We start from the raw sequence: 9,713 nt of genomic DNA on the forward strand, positions 1-9,713 counted from the left end.
AGATAGAGATAGAGATAGAGATAGAGATATCGAGATAGAGATAGAGATAGAGATAGAGATAGAGATATAGAGATAGAGATAGAGATAGAGAGATAGAGATAGAGATAGAGATAGAGATATAGAGATAGAGATATAGAGAGCGATAGAGATAGAGGTAGAGATAGAGATAGAGAGAGAGAGAGAGAGATAGAGATAGAGATAGAGATAGAGATAGAGATAGAGATAGAGATAGAGATAGAGATATAGAGATAGAGATAGAGATAGAGATAGAGATAGAGAGAGAGATAGAGCTCAGTCCACTTTCCTATAAGATTAAGAAACAAGAGACCCTGGTGCATTTTTGTCAAGAAGTATTACAGTGATCATCAATAATTATTTTAGTTTCTCCAACGGCCCACTTAGCCATAAATGCAACACAATCTCTCAATCCCTTCTGTTATAGGACATTGATATTCATGCTGTCTCCACCCCTCCTCTCTCTCTCTCTCCCTCTCTATCTATCTATCTATCTATCTATCTATCTATCTATCTATCTCTATCTCTATCTCTATCTATATCACTATCTCTATCTTTCTCTAACTGTTTCACGCATCCTCTCTCTTTCCGTCTGTCTGTCTATCAATATCTTACTAGAACAAAGCGAAATAAATTCCTTAACAATGTCATGTAGAGTATCACACCAACAGACGACCCTTTTTTGCATCTAATGCGATGCCAATGTTCATAATTACCGTCTACGTGTATAATGACTTGTTGAAGTTAGCCAAGCTGTTCTGTGTATATTTCTTACCGTAGTCAAGGATTCAAAGAAATTTCCAATGTACTACTTTACACATAATTACCAAGCTTGGACTGGAAGCGCCTAACAAGATGCATAAAATAAAACAAAGTACTTCCATGAATAAACGATCTCAATGTTATAAAGTAGTCATAGTTACGTGCTTCGCTCTGTCATGCAGTCTTAAGTATCTTAATAAACTTCTTGTTTACATTTCTAATATCATTAATAATTATGACTCTGATTTTTGTGGAGCAACAGAAGCATAAATTCAAACCCAACGCCATCTATTTTATGTACTTGTGAAGTAGGCCTACCGAGTCGAGTTTTATGTTGTCTGCGATGCGTGAGCGGGACGTATAAAGGGCGCTATCTCTTGGCAAAATGTTGACACTTCTAAAGCGGTAGTCGAACCATGTCCATGGCCGAACACAGAACATGCTGCAGTCGAATCCCACATAAGGCGTCACCACTTTGCCCCCCCCCCCCCCTCTTTTTTTTTTTTTTACAAGAAATAGATATAAACATTTAAGTGTGAGATTGAGTGCGGTAGGGCTTTGCTTCTACACTGAAGACCTGTTTTTGTTTTTGTTTTTTTGTTGTTTTTGGGTGTTTTTTTTTTGGGGGGGGGGGGTTGTTTTGTTTGTTTGTTTGTTTTTTGCTTGTCACCTGAAGAAAACCGGAAGTGGCACCAGAAGTCTGAAGTGCCCCCCCCCCCCCTTTGAAAACGTGGCGCTGGCCATAATGTATACCAGTACCTGTCATTATTATGACTCTAGCGTCAGCAAATTCCGCAGATGCCCCTAGAAGAGAAATCTGTAACAGACGATGCATTGTCTTGTCATATTTTGTATATCAAGCAAACTAAGTTGTCACTCTCTAGTCCTGGAATTTGCAAGGGGGGTTTCCCCTTCTCAAACTCTCTTCAGTGGTTCTTAAGAGAGGACAAAGATTTCTGCACACAAAATTGTATCGTATTGTATTTTCTGAAACTACGCAAAAAGAAATGAAGCCCCCTATAAACTGAAATAATAATGAATGCATTCTGTACAAGAAATCACCTTCAATCACCTTTTAGCCGCTTATTTTTCATTTTTTTATGGTATATTATTTATTTTAGTGTCTCTAGTACTACAAAGCATTGGAATGGAGTTTGTCTATTACAGTTATGAGACCGTTAGTATCTTTCATTTTAAATGAAGAGTTCATGCAACTTAATATAAATATACGTGGTAAAAATCGATCATAATAATTAAGACGATTTGAAACCTTCCAATGCTCACTGTGTGTAGTAACAAAGAGCGCCACCTCTTGTTAAAATGTTGCAACTTCCCTCTCCTTTTTGCGTACATGATAAAGGAAAGGTATCAACAGGGAGGTGGGAATTCCTGGTAGCACTTTCATTGTGAATATGACGATTGTATGGATTATAATAATGGGAGACGACTCTGGCATAGTCTGCCAGAGGAGGGAAAAACATGTGAACATGTTAGACCAAGGAGGTTTTATACATGGAGTTCCAACTGGCTGTAATTATTCAAACAGTTGTCAGATTTCTATTGATGTACAAAAGAATACCACAGGTGCACTTGCGCCTTTGATGATCGATGTTCCAAGCCGCCGTCTTGCTGAGCAATCTGAAGATTCATTTTGAACGTTATCATAATGTTGGCCATATTTTGCTTATTTATTTATTAAATGAAATGAAATTTCACTTAATAATAAAGCATGTAAAACAAAAGTCAATTCCGTTCAGAAATTTGCGCAAAAGTGTAAATCAGAGCTGTATTATGTGAAAATGTTTAAAACTGTACCAACCCGGAAAGCTGGTTTTATCACTTTTCGACTTAATTTCCCCAAATGAAACTAACATGTAATAATCTTCAAGTACAATTCTCTATTGACAGATATATCAGATTAGTGCCCGCGTATGCCCAATCGAGTAATTTTCATCTTAAATTCATTTCAGCATTTTTCCCTCAATTTCTGTTCGCGCATCCTCGTGTCTGTACCACGTAGCTTTTATAAGAAGGGATAGCGAAAAGTAATTACCATCAAAAAGACATATCTTCCTTTGAAAGTGGTCTTAATAAGGTCTTATTTACCCAGGGTAGCCTCTTCAGTGTTGCCACTGCTTTACCAGAGGGCCCTGCTATTATTATTACCCTAGCCGTTGCCAGGTACCCATTTATACACCTGGGTCGAGAGGGACACAGTGGGTAAAAACATCGTGTTCAAGGACGTAAGCACTGGGCGGGATTCGAACTCGGGTCCTCCGATCGGGAGTCGGGAGTCTTATCCACTATGCCACATTCCTAAGTGAGATAATGAGAAACCTTTTATGACATATAAAAGAGCATGTAATTCTAAGAATGATTTAACGTTTATTTGATGAAAATTGGTTTTCAAATGGCTGAGATATCCCAAAAGTGATAATAATAAAAGGCGACAGGCCACGCCTGTTATTAGGCTCTCTTTGTTTCACCTTGGATATCTCAGCCATTTCAAAACCGATTTTCATCAAAATAACTTTTGATACCCCTTAGATTGGCATGCTCTTTGACATCTTATAGAGTGGTTTCTGAATATTTGATTTGATTTGATTTGATTTGATATCTCGCAAAACGTTAAAAGCTAAATCCTCGCCTCAACCAGAACTGTATACACACCCTTTAAAAATATGTTTGCAGGATTTCATTTTATTTGCACAGTAACATAAATTTATGTGGAGTTGATACTCCCGACACTCCACATTTATGTGGAGTGTCGGGACACTTAAAGAAACAACGATAAAAGTTCATTTGAGTAGGCCTACATTATAGACTACATGTATCAGATTAGCATGCAGAATGCTAAGTATTTCATAAGGAGCGTATTCATTAAAAACTGATTTTAACCCAATACAAGTAAATTGTAAGAGGCAATGACGTCATCACCTTACAGCTTTTCCATCTATTTGTATAAACACTAAAAATTATTATGAAAATCATATTTTTTGATCGATAATATTGCGAGTTCAAAATATTTTCCCCTATAAGACTATACATACAGTAATTTGACTATAGTTCTTATTCACACAAAATAGGCCCAAGTGAAAATCCGTGTACAATAATTCAAAAGTGGAAGATATGAAAGCGGGGGGGGGGGGGGACCCTGCGGACCCTGCTAGCGAGCAGGGTCCGCTTGAACAAAAAATATACCCCTCCCAGAGTGAGACCCTATCCCGCTTGGTTGCTTAACTCCCTCAGAAAGGTCCACTTTTTCCAATTTTGAACCCCCCCCCCCCCCCCATAAAAATCCTAGTTACGGGCCCGGAAAGGAGATAGAATCATTGTCTCTGCCATTTCGAATGAGGTTGCGAGTGATATTCATGCGCAAAACATTATATTTATAAGACTTCTTAATGCCAGATTTTGAAAATTATGCCATTCTGTTCATCTGTTTCATCTATGAATTTAACTCCTCAAAAAGTCCTGCAATTCCAATTTGATGTATCATATTTCTCTTAAAACTACATCATTTCATTCAAATGTGACATCATTGATTAAGAAAGCCTGATTAATTTTCTTTACAATGATAACTCACTTGTTTACATTATGCATTTCTGGAATGCACAGTACGACTGAGTATGAGGAAAGGTCAAATGTGAAATGTTGCAAAATAGAGCAAACGTGTTATGTCAAACAGTACAATTCCCATCTGCTTTGTCATTTCAGGGAAGGCATGTGCTTGAAAAGAATGCATTGTGAGATTATCATTAAATTCCAGTCTTCATCCATGAATTAAAAACTGCAGCAGTATCTGCAGATTAAAATTAAACATAAAGGTTGACCAAACAGTCATCCAATGTCTAGAAAATGGGAGTTTTTGAACGTGCTCTCATTTCAGCATTGCTTATTCCAGTGACCTTTTTTTTCATCAAAACTGTACATTATCAATAGCAGAATTGTTGCGACTTTTCACTTTTGATCTGTTCACATACTCAGTTTTTTTTTCACATTCCAAGAACACCCAATCAGAGCAAGTGAGGTGTCATTTTAAAGATGATTAATCAGACTGTCTTATGATATCATATTAATGATGATAAAGCGGCTATATCAAACTTCAATTGCAGAACTTATCTTGAGGAGTTTATTAAGGATTATGCTATACATTAAGAGTTACCTGGGCTATTCTCATTCATAACTTCATGAATATTTCTTGTTATGTAACAACACATAGTGAGGTATCAGATGATGGACTTCCTTTAATGCTTAGTTATGTCGCATAACTCGTTTTATGATCAATGTTGTGAACGTGGGCTTCAAAAACAATTCTTCTTACAGGTATATAGCCGATCACTAAATACATAGTTTCAACTTATCGTTTTTCTATTCATTAAAGCAAACTTGAACATGTTTTGAAACTACATTTTCCAATAACACTTAATTGTTTGGTGGGTGATGGTCGTTAATCAGAAAATGGGGGGGGGGGGCAGGGGGAGGAGATAATAACAAGGTGCATACTAGGGTGCTGTTCGTTATTCCGAAGGTTCGCTATTCCGAAGGTTCGTTAATCCGAAACACGCAAATTCCCTATACCTAGTGGTTCGTTAATCTGAAAATGAAAAAGGGTTCGTTAATCCGAACATTTGTGGCGTTATTCCGAAGGTTCGTTATTCCGGAGATTCGTTAATCCCAAAATGAAATTCGGAATAACGAACCTTCGGAATAACGAATCGTCGGACTAACGAGCCTTCGGAATAACGAACCTTCGGAATAACGAGCTGTAACCGCATACTAACGCACGTTTGGATTAACGAACCTTATTTCGTTTTCGAATTCCTGAACCTTCGAAATAACGAGCCACCTTTTTTTTTTTTCATTTCAGAAATAACGAACCGTCAGAGTAACGAACCTTCGGAATAACGAACTGTAACCCTTAAAGTTGTATCACTGTTTAAAAAAGATCACACTGCTTTGAGTTTTCCTTATTTCTTAATGAAATCATAATAGTTTCGTATACTCTTGTTGTACCACAGTATAGTTCTGCATACTTCTCCTTATTTCAAGTGAAAAAAAAAATCTTCTCAATACATATCGATCTCAAGTTTAATGTAATTGATATTGTATGTCAACATGTTGCAATTTGGGTATCAGATAAACTAAATGTACAATAAAATGAGATAAAGAAATGTCCTTTAATATTGTTTCATCTTTATGGTTTCATGACAGGATCAAATTTATGTTCTGTCAAGTTTTATGAATATCTAGTTTCTTATCACTCTCTCAATTTTGCTTTCCTCTGTACACATTACAAGCAATGGAAGCCAGTGGAGCCAGAGTATATAGATACGGCACAACAAATTCATATACCATGCAGGGCATCTGATTTTACATTCGTCAGTTGGTATAACAAGTCATTATTTTTATTCTTATCTATGATGACAAGTGTGCATGTTATTACTACACATGGGGTGATGCAAATCTGATTTCATAGGCCTATATTTGAAGAGTTTGTTTGCAAAAACCGATAAGTCCATATTTGTCAAATGGAGATATTTGCGATTAAAGGTCAAGAAAAATAAAGAGAATAATAAGAAAATTTGTGCTTCTTTTGACCATAACTTCAAAAATAAACCTTTATATGTAGTGACCAATATATCATTTAAAAGGTATTATTTTGTACTTTATGACAGAGACCGTACTTCAAAATCTTCAAAAATGGACTTATCGGTTTTTGCAAACAAACTCTTCATTTCCTGTTTATGTACACTATTATGGGTGCTGTTCGTTATTCCGAAGGTTCGCTATTTTGAAGGTTCGTTATTCCGAAGGTTCGTTAATCCGAAACACACGAATTCCCTATACCTAGAGGTTCGTTAATCCGAAAATGAAAAAGGGTTCGTTATCCGAACATTTGTGGCGTTATTCCGAAGGTTCGTTATTCCGAAGGTTCATTAATCCGAAAATGAAATAGGGTTCGCTCTTCCGAAGGCTCGTTTATCCGAAAATGAAATAGGGTTCGTTATTCCGAATGTGCGTTAATCCGAAAATGAAATAGGGTTCGTTGTTCCGAAGGTTCGTTGATCCAAAATGAAATAGGGTCCGTAACGAACCTTCGGAATAACGAGCTTTGTGTCCTTTTCGGATTAACGAACCTTCGGAATAACGAACCTTATTAAGTTCACTTTCGAATTAACGAACCTTCGGAATAAAAAACCCTATCACGTTTTCGGATTAACGAACCTTTGGACAAAAGAACCTTCGGAATAACGAACCTTCGGAATAACGAACTGTAACCCCCTATTATACCTGCGGATGGGCTTCGGTTAAAACTTGAAATATACAGGTTCACCCGATGTTCAAATTTGCTTTGAGAAACAGAGTAATTTGAAACAAAAACAATGGTAGCGGTTTCGTCAAAATCGGAATAAACAAACAAATTATAAAAACCTACTTTTTAAGACTTTTCTTTGAACTTATATGACAACCACAGCTAGCATATATATTTTACAGCACTCTAAATTCGTTGGATTAAAAAGTAATCTAATAAGACCATGAGGAGGGACAAATCCACATATAGATTACAATTTTAGTCTAATTGATTTAGAAATTAATCCATTAGACTTGAAATTGACAATCTTATTTGGATTTGTCCCTCCTCATGGTCTATTACTCATAGATTACTTTTTAGTCCAACGAATTTAGAGTGAGGAGTTGATATAGACGAAATGAAATCAAACGGAAACAAAACTTTTATCTATCGCATTATTGTTATGCTGTTGTTAATTGTGTCGCGAGAACCCAAATGATTTTCACGACCCGTTTGGAAAGAGTTAGTTGCTATGCGTGATGAAAAAAGTGATAGGGCCTATTCATGATTTTTTGTTTGTTTATTTTTGCGCACAAATCAATGTGCGAAATCTTATTATACGTATCAAATGTACTGATGTCATCACTTTATACCTTAGCATGCATCAGTTGTCTGCACTGTGGATGTGATCAATATCACAATTCGGGCCGGGAACAAGTCCTGAAACATTCAAATTCCATTCTAAATCTGATTTTACTTTCGATTTTGATTAAACTCCTGCCATCCAGCTCATCTAATTTTAGTGTATATGTTGAAGTCGGCTTTAGACTATAGGTGTGAATTAATGGCACTTCATGGAAGGAAAGTACCCCAAAGCACACACACACCACCACCACCACCACCACTACGAAAAAACAAAAAACAAAAACAAAACAACAACAATAACAACAAAAACAACAAAAACAACAACAACACCTATAAACAACATTCTGTACTGAGTCAAAGTACTTTGAACTCTTATGGGGATTTCGTTTTCCTTCTTTTTTTCATTCACAGAAGAAATCAAAGTATTGAAACTGAATTCGATTAGACATGGTTGTAGTCTGTCGGTATGTTTTTTTTCCCTCTCGTTACTAAGTTATACTTGACCTTGAATGCTCTATTAACTTAAAACACACACAGTGAGTATGATTATGTACTTAATAGATGAATGACGAGATAGCGATCAGTAAATCTGTTCTACTTCCATGCATTATCAACAAGTTTTGGCCCACAGACCAGGCCTACGCATCTAATCATGATGTTTGAATTGTGATGATGCTTTTCATGGTAAAACACGGTCGAATCGGAGCCATTGAGGGAGACCGGTAAATAGATCTTTTACAGAGTCTGCCTCTTTATTCTACACACTCACTTCCTTCGTATTGGATAAAATTCGTGTTTTTTAGTGTTCAGTTAAAGTAACCCACATTATCATGTTTGCAGGGGTTCGATAAATCACTGATTTTTTTTTTTTCGGCTGTCATGTTTTTCTCAGAAGGACGTGAACTTTGAGACATTATTTTGTCGTGATTCATCATTTTCTTTTTTCAGCTACCGTCCGTCCGTCTCGCGAGCTCGCAAACCTGCTTCGCAAACCTTCTCGCTATTGTGTGTGTGTGTGTGTATGAAGCTAGCTGACCATGCACAGCCTTCGCTTCGTACAAACGACTTCATTCAATCATTGTGTTGTGTTGAAGCCATTGGATCATTATAGTTAGAAGATGATACTGTGAACCGACACGTACATGTAAGTTGTCAAACCCGCCGTCATAAATCTGCAATTCTTCTGAGATTTTTGGCAAGTTTACATTATAGGACTTAATTAATTGAAGTAATGAGAAGTCTTTGGTTAATGTCGTACGGTCGGTAAGTGTAACTTGGCTGGAATATAGGGTGTATTTTGCATTCATCTTCGAACCAACATGGCGATTTCGGGGTATTAGTCTTGGGCGGCTGCACCGTTTCCGTGCTGGCCATAGCCCATCATAGGGGAGAGGCGCGGGGCCGGGGCAAGGCACACGTACGTACCGCATACGGCTTTTAGGCGAAAGACCCGGGTGTCTCATCACCATCAGGAAAGTTTGAGGAACCAGCAGACCCTTTCTTATGCTCTATCTCTCTATCTGCGTCAACAAGGAGTAAACTAAAAGTCTGTCACATGCCTGTAGAAAGATTCACACGTTGCACAATGTTGTTTTGTCTTTCTACTTTAGTTTTAGATTCAGCAGGAGCTACCGGTATGTGTATTTATCATGTTTTATTGTGGCTCATCAGTCACCTCACTCAGTTTAAAAGTCATGTAGATAACTAGGGTTCTAGATGTCTAACACAATGTTAAGCTAGTTTACATGTACAAATGGTAAAAAAAAAAGAAAAAATGTTTGTTATTTGTGTTTGAAATTATTTGTCTATGAGTAGTAATTTATAGCAAAGTTAAATAGTATCGTAAATTATAATCTTCTTTTCTGTCTTGTTGAAACAAGTTATGAAATGTATTATGAGCTGTCCAGTGCAGTGTGTACCTGAGTCAGAAGATGTTAATATCTTTGCAAGTATTTCCACTGTAGCAAATGTTTAGAGGAAACTCAAAGCAGCGCAT

The sequence above is a fragment of the Diadema setosum genome, chromosome 11 (assembly GCF_964275005.1).
Source record: "Diadema setosum chromosome 11, eeDiaSeto1, whole genome shotgun sequence".
Classification (NCBI taxonomy): domain Eukaryota; kingdom Metazoa; phylum Echinodermata; class Echinoidea; order Diadematoida; family Diadematidae; genus Diadema; species Diadema setosum.